This window comes from Peromyscus californicus, unplaced genomic scaffold (assembly GCF_007827085.1).
Source record: "Peromyscus californicus insignis strain IS unplaced genomic scaffold, ASM782708v3 Scaffold_13__1_contigs__length_99412109, whole genome shotgun sequence".
Taxonomy (NCBI): domain Eukaryota; kingdom Metazoa; phylum Chordata; class Mammalia; order Rodentia; family Cricetidae; genus Peromyscus; species Peromyscus californicus.
The window spans coordinates 8,948,100-8,960,567 of NW_026294424.1; the positions used below are offsets into that span (position 1 = coordinate 8,948,100).

Genomic DNA, 12,468 nt, shown 5'->3' on the forward strand with positions numbered 1-12,468 from the left:
CATTACTCTAATAATAAGTCCAGGAAAGAAAGGGGAGGGGAGTTGAAATAAAATAAAACTAGATAAAGTAACCTACTGACCGATATCCCTCAGAATTTAGCTACAGAAATCCTCATATGGCCAGCACTTAGGAGGAAGATGCAGGTAGATCTCTGCTAGTTTGAGGCCAGCCTGGTCTATATTGTGAGTTACACGACAGCCAGAGCTACATAGTGAGACCCTAGCTCAAAAAAAAAAAAAAAAAAAAAGAAAGAAAGAAAAAGAAAAAAGAAAGAAAGAAAGAAAAAGTGGTTTTTAAAAATGGCCTGGGTAGGGGCTAGAGCTGAGCAGTTAAGAGCACAGCACAATTTTCCCAGAGGTCCCCTACACCTATATTGGGGGCTCACAAACTCCTATAACTACAGAAATGGAGGATCAGTACCACCTTCTGACCTCTATGGGCACCTGCACTTGTACACATACCCACACAGACATACACATAGTTTTTTAAATAAATAAATACAGGCTGGAATACCTACCATATGTGAGGCTATGGGTTCAATCTCAATTTCTCTCTCCCACTCCCCACCCTCTCTTCAGGAGTAGTGGCTTGCCTATAATCTTAGCACTCAGAAGGAGGCAGAAGGATCCTAAATTTGAGGCCAGCCTGGACTACATAGTGAAAACTCTTAAAAAAAAAAAAGAAAAAAAGAAAAGAAAAAAAACCCCAGGCAAATCTAATCCAACAGCATATTAAAGGGATGTATACTAGGCTGGGGATATACTCAATTTGTAGATCTCCTGTAGAGGGAAAAACAGCAGAATCTTTGTATCTAGGGTGAACATTAGAATGCAACAGTTGTTTTCTCTAAGTACCTAGACCTTGAAGAAATCATTGTGGAAAACAGTGATTGTTTTCTGTTATCTATAGAGCTGTTTTTCTGGAGGAGCTTTACAGCCCTTGCATGACTTTGGTCATAAGATGGTCCTGGCACACCTGGAATGTCTTGCATTATTGGGTACTTCAAGCAGTATACAATAAGGACTAAAGTTGCAGGGTGTGATATTTTCACTCAGAAAACATATAGATTACATCAGGGGTATGAAGATCTTGTTTTACCCAAAAAACAACTTTCATGTAACAGTCAATAAATAGGCCTTTGCACAGCTGTTCAGGTTTCAGTTCACAGAAACTGTTCCTCCCTACTGCAGAAAGCCTGAATTACATTCTGTAGTGACCCTCTCTCTTCAACCGATCCTCCTAAAACAGAACACCGACACTGCCGGCCTGGGTTAGGTCTCCAGAACTAAATGGTGGTTCACATCAGTAATGCCAGCACTCAGGGCGTTGAAGCAGGAGGACTGAATTCACAACCAGCCAGGGCAATACTTAGTGAGTTTGAGATAAGTCTGAGCTTCCTAGTGAGACCCTGTCACAAAAAGAAAAGAAAAGGAAGGGAAAGATGGGGAGGAAGGAGAAGGAGAAGAGGAAAAGAGGGAAGAGAGGAAGGAGAGGGAGGAATAAAGAGGGAAGGAGAGAGAGGGAGAGAAGCCTATTTTAATCACTTCTATAGTGAGTGAGTACTATAGAATAGGACTAAAAATTCTGTCAAGGCAATTAGACACACATACAAAAACCATTTACAGAAGAAAAAGAAAAGCTTACAAATGGGAAAACACTGGATGTGGTAGCAAAACCCTGTAATCCCAGCACTCAGAGGAGGGGGCAGGAGAGTAAAAAGTTCAAGGTCATTCTCTATATAGTGAGTGAGCATACTATGCTAGAAACGCAGTCAAACATGTATCTTTCTACAGTGTCAGAATTTATCAAGTATGGATAAATTCACAAGATTCAATGGTTTCAGTGGCAACTAGATAATCCTATTTACCTTGGTAATCTGGCCAAGGCAAATGCAGAGCCTTTCATTACAATATTTTTTTCCTTGGGTGCATGCATGTGTGGGCATACATGTGTGCACGTGGAATCCTGACATTGATGTTGGAAATCATTACCATCATTTTTTGTTTGTTTTTGTTTTTCAAGACACAGTTTCTCTGTGTAACAGTTCTGGCTGTTCTGGAACTTGCTTTATAGACCAGGCTGGCCTTGAACTCATAGAGATCCATCTGCCTCTGCCCTCCCTAGTGCTGGGATTACAAACATGTGCCACCACCATCCAGTTACCATCGATTATTTTTATTCAAGGAGGCAGAGTCTATCAATAAAACCCCGAGCTCAGGCCAATATGGCTAGTCTCCCTAGTCAGCTTGTCTGTGCACAATCTGTCCCTGCCTTCTGAGGCTGAAATTACAGTTGCAACACCCACTTGGCATTTACCTTGCTTCTGGAGATCTGAATTCCTGTCTTTGCACTTGAATATCAGTCACTTAACCACTGGATCATCTCCTCAGCCCCTTTATTCCAATCTTAATTACTAACTCTCATATCACATAGCACAGAGTAAATATACCTATATACATGCATGGTTTACAGGAAGAATACAAGTTAAGGAGGCTATATTAGAGTTCAAGGAGACTAAGAGAAATGCAAGTAGAATCTATATTGCTAACACAATGAACCCAAACCAACCACTGGTGTGGTGGTCTGACTAAGAATGGCTCTCATAGGGCTCATATATTTGAATGTTTAGTCATCAGGGAGGGGCACTACTTGAGAAGGATTAGGAGGTGGCACCTTGTTGGAGAAAGTGTGTCACTAGGGGTGGGTTTTGGGGTTTCAAAAGCCCAAGCCAACCCAGTCAGTGTCTCTCTCTTCCTGCCTGCCTGTAGCTCAAGATGTAGAACTCTCAGCTACTCCTCCAGCACCATGTCTGCCTTCCTGCTGCCATGCTCCCACTATGATGACAATGGACTAAACGTCTGAAACTGTAAGCAAGTCCCAATTAAATGCTTTCTCTTATAAGAGTTGCTTTGGTCATGGTGTCTCTTTACAGCAGTAGGACAGTGACTAAGACAATGGAAGAAGCTGTTGACAGGGTTGAAAGTAAAGCTGCAACATTCCAGCTCCAAGGTCAAAGGCAGAACCAGGGCTAAGAGTAAGAAATACCAAGTTCAGGTATACAGGAAGCAAGCAAGTAGAGCATGTCAACAGTAGTGGACCAAGACTAACTGAGACTCCAAGGGTAGTCTAGAGTTCTCTATCTGTCACACCCCAAGGATCAGATGACAGGGTAGATGGGGCCATTGCCACTAGGTATCTACCACTTTCTAAGGTCCAGGTTGAAGGAATTACACCCTTTCTCCAGACTAGCGGCTAGCATGTCAGATAAGTTCTTGGGCCTGACTTGTTTGATATGATTTTAATCTGCCCACATACCCCCAAAGTCTCCATTTGCCCCAGTAAATTTACAGAATAGCTCCCTCTCTTCTTCCAGGAGTAAGTCATTAATCAGACTGTGCTCCGTGGATGATACCTACCCCTATTGTTGGCTGATGGTTGTATTTACTTGTGCATCCAGAGCAAGATCCTCCAACTTCAAAATCCAGTCAAAGGCTGCTTATAAAATGTTCTCAGGGCAACCCACAGGCTGTGCCACTGTTTTACACAATACAGGTGACTTAGAGTACAGCCATCTCTCTAGCTCTAGAATGCTTTTCTTGAGGGAATGAGTTAGCAATCATAGGAGTTCAGCACCTTTGTCTTTTTGCACTACTGCTTACCTTGGAGATTTTCACCATGGAGCACCATGAGGCAGAAATTGAGCAGTTACAGCCATCCAACCTTATGTGTCTAATTGTTAGAACTGTGAATTAAGTAAAAGCTACACTAAAAAACAAAAACTGCCGGGCGGTAGTGGCACAGGATCCCAGCACTCGGGAGGCAGAGGCAGGCGGATCTCTGTGAGTTCGAGGCCAGCCTGGTCTACAGAGCGAGATCCAGAAAAGGCGCAAAGCTACACAGAGAAACCCTGTCTTGGGAAAAGGAAAAAAAAAAAAAACAACCCAGCTAGGCGGTGGTGGCGCACACCTTTAATTACAGCACTCGGAAGACAGAGGTGGGCAGATCTCTGAGTTCAAGGCCAGCCTGGTCTACAGAGTGAGTTCCAAGACACCCAGGGCTACGCAGAGAGAAATCCTGTCTCAAAAAACAAAAATAAAAAACCCAGGTCTCCTAACAGTCTAGGCTGAACTCCAGTTTAAGAGCCCTATGCCTCCACTTCAAGTGCTAGGCTTCCAAGCATTGTTGTCATTTCATTTCAGTGATGAAACTCTCTGACCAAAAGCAATTTAGGAAAGCCTCACTGACTTAAAACTCCAAGTCACAGTTTATCACTAAAGGAAGTCAAGACAGCATGGGACGCAGGCCTGCTTGCTATCCCACACAGCATTACCTCCAGCCATGGGACTCACTTCCCAAAGAGATAAATAAAGCAGGGACCATGGTTGCTGGTTGGCTGCCACACAGGCTCATGCTTAAGCTTCTTAGAGACTTGAGGATCACCTGACTAGAGAATGGAGTTGCCCATTGTGAGCTGGGCCTTCCTATAGCAATTATCGAGACGATATCCACAGACATAGCCACAGGCCAAACTGATCTAGATAACTTCTCAACTGAAGCTCTTCTCAAGTGACTCTAGTCGGTGTCAAGTTGATAGTCAAAACTAACCAGGACAAGCACACCTCACCACCCCTGGCTTCTTTTCAGCATCTGAATCTCTTCAGTCGCCTTGGTATCTTATGCACACATACTTTTCTTAAATTTTTCCACATTATCAATTCTTTGAACATCTTTAAGAATTTATCTTTGAGAGAGCTAATGAGCTAGCTCAATAGGTAAAGGAACCTGCCACCAACCAAATTCAAGCCTGATGACCCAAACTGAATGCCCGAGACCCACATGATGGGAGGAGAGAACTGTCTCACATACCTACCCATACACCCATCCACAAAAAAAATGTAATATTAAAAATGTATCTTTTTAGCAGTTAGATGGCTCAGTAGTTAAGAACACTAGCTGCTCCAGCAGAGGACATGGGTTACACTCCCAGTACCCACAGAGTAGCTCACAACCATCTATAACTCCAGTTCCAGAAAATCCAACATCCTTTTCTGGTTTCCTCAGGCACCAGGCACACATGTGATACACAAACATAACATACACATAAGAAACTGTTTTTCGTGTGTCTTAGGGTTTCTATTGCTGTAAAGAGACACCATAACCATGGCAACTCCTATAAAGGAAAACATTTAATTGGAGTGGTTCACTTACAGTTTCAGAGGTTCAGTCCATTATCATCACAGCGGGGAGCATGGTGGCATGTAGGCACATGGTGCTGGCTGCATCTTGATCAGAAGGCAACAGAAAATGGACTATGACACTGGGCATGGCTTGGGCATATATGAGACCTCAAAGCCCACCCCCACAGTGACATACTTCCTCCAACAAGGCCATATCTACTCCAATAAAGCCACACCTCCTAGTAATGCCATTCCCTATGAGCTTGTGGGGGCCAATTATTCCAATCACCCCCCCAATCAAACTACCACATCATGTATCTTACAAAAAAAAAAAAATGTTTGCCTGCATGTATGTATGTACATGCCTGGTGACCGTGGAAGCCAGAAGAAAGCATTGGGATTCCCTGGAACTGGAGATGAGTATGTCTGTGAGCCTCTGTGTAGGTGCTGAGAACCAGACCTGGGTCCTCTGCAAAAGCAACAAGTACCCTTAACTACTAAACCATCTTTCCAGCCACCAAAACTATATCTTTGAGCTTGTTATTGTTTGAGACATGGTCTCATATGGCCCTTCTTATACAGCAAAGAATGATGTTGGATTTCTGCTTCTCCTGCTCCCACATCCCTCCTCCGTGCTGAGGTCACAGCTCTGCACCACAATGCCAGTTTTTGCTTGAATTTTTGTTATGTAGAGCTGCCATGGGGCTTTTTTCAGGAATATACTTTCCCCCCCTTTTGAATGGGCCATATTTTTCTCTTTGTATGCCTTCTGATTTCTTTATATAGGTGTTAAATCTAATAAAGTAGTAACTCTCCCCTTCCCACAGGTGTTTTGTTGTTATTGGGTTTTGTTTGAAATAGAGTCTCATATAGCCCAGGCTGGCCTCAAATTTGTATGCAGCCAAGAATGACCTTGAACTTCAGATCTGTTTACCTCTACATCTTAAGTGCTAGGATTACTGGTTTGAGCCATCTTGCCTGGCTTGTTTAATTTTTTTTTTAGATTATTTTATGCGTGTTTTGCCTGCATTCATGTATGTGTAGTATGTGCATGCCTGGTGCCCAGAGGCCAGAAAGAAGGCATGGATCCCTTGGAACTGGAATTACACATGGTTGTGAGCCACATGGGAGTGCTGGGAATAGAACCTGGATCCTCTGCAAAAGCAACCAGTACTCTTAACCACTAACCCATCTCTCTAGGCCCATGCCTAGCCTTTTGTGTTATTTCTGCAATGCATCTATATACCTAACATTATTTCGGAGGGCAAAATATTAAATATTATGCATATGCATAATAAAAGGTTTAGACAGCTATGGGCTAAGTCACCAACAGAAAGTAGCAGTCAAAGTTTTCCTTTTTCATTCTAGGGAGGTCTGGTTGGGTTTTTTTTCCTGGATTATGAAAATAATCAAATTCTCTGTAGAAGACCTTGAAAATCAGTCATTAATAAAGCCACTACCCAGGAATAGCTATCATTCACTCAGGTTCACTAGGCTTCTATTCTCAGACAAATATATCAACTATTACAAAAATTTGGAGTCAGTTGTTCCAAGGTATGTGCAGGGGGGGCTAAATAATATGGGATGGGTGGTCCATGAACTAACATTTATTTATTTTTATTCCAGGGTTTGTTTTGTTTTATTGGGTAGGGTCTCACTGTGTAGTCATAACTGCCCCTGAACCCAGTTATCCTCTGGCCTCTGCTTCCCAAGTACTTAAGATTACAAGGAGTGAGCTGGTCTTTTTCTTTTTTTTTTTTAAATGATTTTTATTTTTTGAGAATTTCATACACTGTATTTTGATCATATTCTTTCCCCTCCCCCACCTCCCGACCTCCCTGCACATCCAACTTCAGTCTTTTTTTCTTTTTAAAAAAGAAGCAAGCGGGCTGGAGAGATGGCTCAGAGGTTAAGAGCACCAACTGCTCTTCCAGAGGTCCTGAGTTCAATTCCCAGCACCCACATGGTGGCTTACAACCATCTGTAATGAGATGGGGCACGCTCTTCTGTATACATAATAAATAAATAAATCTTAAAAAAAAAATAAAGAAGCAAGCTAGTAAGCATCACCTGTCCATGGCCTCTGTATCAGTTCCTGCCTCTGGGATCCTGCCCTGTTTGTGTTACTGTCCTGGATTCCTTTAGTGATGAACAGCAATGTTGAACTGTAAGCCAAATAAACCCTTTCCTCCCCAACTTCTTTTATGGTCATGATGTTTTATCACTGCTATAGAAACCCTAAGACAAATTAGTGCCAGCATAGTGGGGTATTGCTGTGACAGACCTGACCATATTTTGGGGAGGATTGTGGAAGGACTTTGGAACTTTGGGCTGGAAGAGCCATTGAGTATAAAGAGCTCTGTGGGAACTTGGAAGGTAAGAATGTTGAGAGCAATGAAGAAGATGGAGGCCTGGTTTGTGAAATTTCAGAGGAAATATTAAAGACTCTAGCAGGGATGTTTGCTAATTTGATTTAAGAGTCTGTGGTTCTGGTTAGCTGGGGCTGAAGAACCAGATGTGATTAACCAGATACCGGAACTACCGAAGTGTCCTAGTACTCTACGTTACTAGGACACTTGATGCTGGTCAGCTGGAGCTAAGAAATTAGTGGTGATTAACAAGAGCCCAGCATCACTGAGGTGAACTCCTGAGGGAAGTGTTTGCTGAGAGCACAGAGAAGCTGTGTTCCAGGGATAGCCAAGGTTGTACCTCATGCTGGTGGCAGGACTTGGTAATGTGTAGAGTCACTCAGGTGGTACTGGTTTTGAAGGCACGAAGGGATCATGGATAGTTGCTGAGATTTGGCACTATGAGAGACCAGAAGTGGCCATTGGTGAAGGTGCAGCCTCAGTAGCAGTTGAAGGCACAGGACTGAAGGGGTCATGCAAAGAAGTTGAGGCTTGGCACCATGAAAAGAGCCGATGAGAGGCTGTTGATAGAAGTGCAGCCCAGTTTGAGTAGAAGACCCCAGCATTTTGGAGATGCCAGTACCATGGGATGACCACTAAGAACAGCAGCAGCAGTGCAGTGGAGCCAGCTGGAGCCTAGAAGATGAGCTGTGTGTGCTGCAGAGGGCAGAGCCAAAGAAGTGATACAAGCCCTTTGAAGGAATCCAGAAGATCGTGAGTAAATCCCAGATAATCGGACATTGAGTTATTTATACTGTTGGAGCTTTGTTTTGCTTGATTCAGATAAGGTGCCCTGGTTCTTCCCACTTGAAGAAGGTATTTAAGTTTGATTTTTAAACGAGTCCACAGATGAAAGACTTGAACTTTAAAAAGAGATTGGATGTTTTAAAGAGACTGAAGTTTTAATGTGTTTGAATTTGTAGACTGTGGGACTTTTAAAATTATTTATGATTTTAATGTGAGATCTTGGGGATGAGTAAGAACGGAAGATATGTGACTTAATAGTGATGGTTTGTGTGTCAAGTTGACAATGGGTCAGTTGTACTGGCGGGTTTAGTATGTCAACTTGACACAAGCTGGAGTCATTAGAGAAGAAGGAGCCTCAGTTGAGGAAATGCCTCCAGGAGATCCAGCTGTAAGGCATTTTCTCATTTAGTAATCAATGGAGGAGGGCCCATCCCTGGGCTGGTGGTCCTGGGTTCTTTAAGGAAGCAGGCTGAGCAAGCCATGGGGAGCAAGCCAATAAGCAGCACCGCTCCATGGCCTCTGCATCAGCTCCTGTCTCCAGGTCCCTGCCCTGTTTGAGTTCCTGTCCTGACTTCCTTCAATATGAACAGCACTGCTCAAGTGTAAGCTAAATAAACCCTTTCCTCCCCCAAAGCAGAGAAGTTATAGTTAAAAATGTTTTAAAAAAAGAAAAAAGAAAAAATTATTTATTTATGTATATCTGTGATCTGTCTTCCTGTATAGCATGACAGAAGAGGTCATCAGATCATCAGATCCCACGTGGCTGCTGGGAATTGAACTCAGAACCTCTGGAAGAGCAACCAGTACTCTTAATCACTGAGCCATCTCTTCAGCCCTCTTTTTCTTTTTTTTTTTTTTAAATTTTTTTTTTAAATTACACTCATGATATTAATTACACTCATGGTATTAATTACATTTGTGGTATTCATTGATTACATTGATTACATTTGCTGTATTCATTCAATAATTATATTTGATATTCATTAATTACATTAATTGTATTGATTTATTACATTCGTGATATTATGTCCTGATACTACTGTCCATTTGTGGGACTTTTCCATCACACAAGACTGGGATTCTATACTTAGGAAATCATTGCTCTATATTCCTTTCTTCTCCATCTTGGGATAATGTCTAATCTTTCTGTCTCTATAAATTTTTATATTTTATATATTTCATGTAATACAATTCTATAGTATTTATCCCCTTTTTTGAATGTAAACACACACACACACACAAATACATGAAGTCCAAACTGTGTTGACTGACTGGAATGTGGCTGACATACCCAGCGTCACTCCACTGAAGGGAACTGGTCTTCCCTCTCTCAACAGCTATTTCTTGCAAAGAGCTTCTTGGCTAGGGTGTCCACTTCCCCTGTCAGTGCTGGACTTGTCTGACTTGAGCTTGTGCGAGTCTTGTTTCTCTGTGTAGCCCAGGCTGACCTGAAACTCGGGGATCTGCCTGCCTCGGCCTCCTTGTGAGTATGTGAGCTCACACATGCATCTGCCTGGCGTGTCTGGAAAAAGCTCTTCCCTTGAAGTTATACATCACTTCAGGCTCCGACAGTCTTTCTGCCCCTCATCCACATAGATCTCTGAGCTTTGAGGAGACAGTATACAGATGTCCTATTTAGGGCTGAGTGTTCCAAAGTCTCTTATTCTCTGCAAGGTGACCAACGTTGGGGGAGGGGTTGTTTTATTGTTGTTTCCTTGTCTGCTTTTTGGGAGACAACATCTCACTATGTAACCCTGGTTGGTGCTATACAGACCAGGCTGGCCTCAAACTCACAGAGATCTGCTTCCGCCTCCTAAGTGCTAGGACTAAGTGCTAGGTTTGTGCCATCATGCCTGGTTCTTTTTGGTTTTTTTGAAAAACAGTTTCACTTCGTAGCCCAGTCTGGCCTGGAACTAACAGCAATCCTTTTGTCTCAGCCTCCCAAGTGCTGGGATACCAGGCGCAAGGCACCAACCCCCCATTACATTTGTTTACTTTTTTTAAAAAATGATAGATTCTTATACACTGCCCAGGTTGGCCCCCAACTCACAATATTCCTGTCTCAGCTTCCAAAGTCACTGGAGTAAAAGTGACAGCCACTGTACCCAGCTGGAAATGTGTGCTGTGAAAATATGACTCCAAAAGGAAGACCTTTTACCTAAGCACGTGAGTGATGCTCAAACTGGCTTTGGAAGATTGCTCAAGAAAAACCAAAGATGAAAGCAGGCCAAGGTGCTAGGGAGATGGCTCAGTGGTTTAGAGCATTTGTTCTTGCAAAGGACCAAGGACCACATGGTGGCTCACGGCGGCACACAACCATCTTTAACTCCAGTTCTAGGAAATCCAACCCTTCTATCTTCTTCAAACCTCTGTGGACACATACATACAAGCATACAAGCAAAACGAATTCATACATATAAAATAAATCTAAAGAAAAAAGAAAGTAAGCCAAGATTTTCAAATGCAGAAGGTGCAGGAAATGATGGCACATGCCTTTAATCCCAGCACTCAGGACACAGAGGTGGGTGGATCTCTGTGAGTTAGAGGTCAATTTGGTCTACAGAGTGAGTTATAGGACAGCCAGGGCTATGTAGAGAGACCCTGTCTCCAAATAAATAAATAATGCAAAAGAAGTACCTGTAAAAATCCCCCCCCCCTTCCTGTGTTTTCAAGGGTTTCTCTGTGTAGCCCTGGCTGTCCTGGAACTCACTCTGTAGACCAGGCTGGCCTGGAACTCAGAGATCTGCCTGCCTCTGCCTCCTGAGTGCTAGGATTAAATGTGTGAGCCACCAGTGCCTGGCCCTAGAGAAAATGCAGAACCAGAGGTAAGAAGTAAAGCTCATGGACACTAGATCCTGAGGGATCACGGAGAGTCCTAAATGTATTCCTATAGGCCATGGGGCTTCCTTAAGGGGTTTGGAAGAGGATGAAGCTAGGCAAGGCTTACGTTTGGAGGACAGTTCATGACATGTGTTTAAGACAGATTAGGGGAATAGGAGAACGGACTGCAGGGACCTGGCTGGGAAAGCACATTAAGTGTTCAAGACATTGTTTTCGTTTGGGGCAGGGTTTGTACGCATGTGGTGCAGGAACACAAGAGGCCAGAGTAGAATGTCAGGCGTCGCTCTCCACTGCTCTCTACATTACTGCCTTTGACGAAAGGTCTCTCACTTAACTGGAAGCTCACTGTCTAGGCTAAGCTAGTTCTGGGGATCCTCCTGTCACCACCACCTCCGATTACAGGCATGAACAGCCATGCTCCACTTTTTATGTGGGTGCTCATGAACACAGGTCCTCAAGCCTGCACAGCAAGCACTCTTCCTCACTAAGCCATCTCAACTCCTCCAATGTGTTTTAAACATTCCTTTTGGCATTCCCCCCTTTTTAAAAACATGCTCTTACTCTGCAATTTAGGCTAGCCTCAAACTCACTATGTTGCCCAGGCTGACCTTGGAACACCTTTGGTCCTGGAGTTATTGTATTAGCATAACCTATTAAGTATATGTCTAGATAAATATATGGTATTTGCAGACACAGTAACAGAACCTTCCCGATTCTTTACTGTATGAGATATGCTGATACAGTGTATTTTATTGTATCCTACTTCATTTTTAAGATTTTTGGCTACAATCTATCACACACTGATTTTGTGACATATTGATTAGTTTGTAACTATTCGGTCTTAGACACCTCAGATGTCTTGGGGAAACAGTTTCGCTTGGGGCGTGCTCTTTCGGACTGAGTCTCAACCTCCGCAGTGCATGAAAACTACCTAAGTACTACTGAAAATGCAGCTCTCCAGACATGTAGATGTATTTGTACTCAGCACCTACGCGTATTCGGAAATATCTCTAACACTTCTGCCCAGAAAGCGTATAAAAGCGAGTGAATACTTACAGAGCTGAGAACCACTAAGCTCAGGAGTTATGTGACCGCCTGGGGAGGAGCCCAGGCGGGGGCAGAGAGCATTGCGTGTGGCACCTGCGGTGTCAGGCACGTCCCGGTGCCTAGGCCCTCGCTTAGCCGAAACCAGCGCCACAGGGCCCGGGGACAGTGGCCAAGTAACTGACCGTGCGCCACCGAGTTCTCCGGCGCGGGCCCGCGGCGCGGACGACAACCGCCTCACAGTGCCCCG

At 43.5% G+C, this 12,468-nt stretch overlaps 1 protein-coding gene across 6 annotated transcripts in view; it reads right to left on the reverse strand.

The window, feature by feature from the left end:
• Urgcp (upregulator of cell proliferation) overlaps positions 1 to 12,425 on the reverse strand; it is a 47,330-nt gene extending 34,905 nt beyond the window's left edge. For 4 of the 6 annotated variants that reach the window (XM_052734413.1, XM_052734410.1, XM_052734411.1 and 1 more), the window contains exon 1: positions 12,231 to 12,425. The gene's annotated coding sequence lies outside the window, so the exon portion shown is untranslated. Of the gene's footprint in view, positions 1 to 5,209; positions 5,284 to 12,230 lie in introns of all 6 variants that reach the window. The other 2 variants (XM_052734412.1, XM_052734408.1) reach the window with 1 other exon arrangement.
• Positions 12,426 to 12,468: the final 43 nt, after the last annotated feature.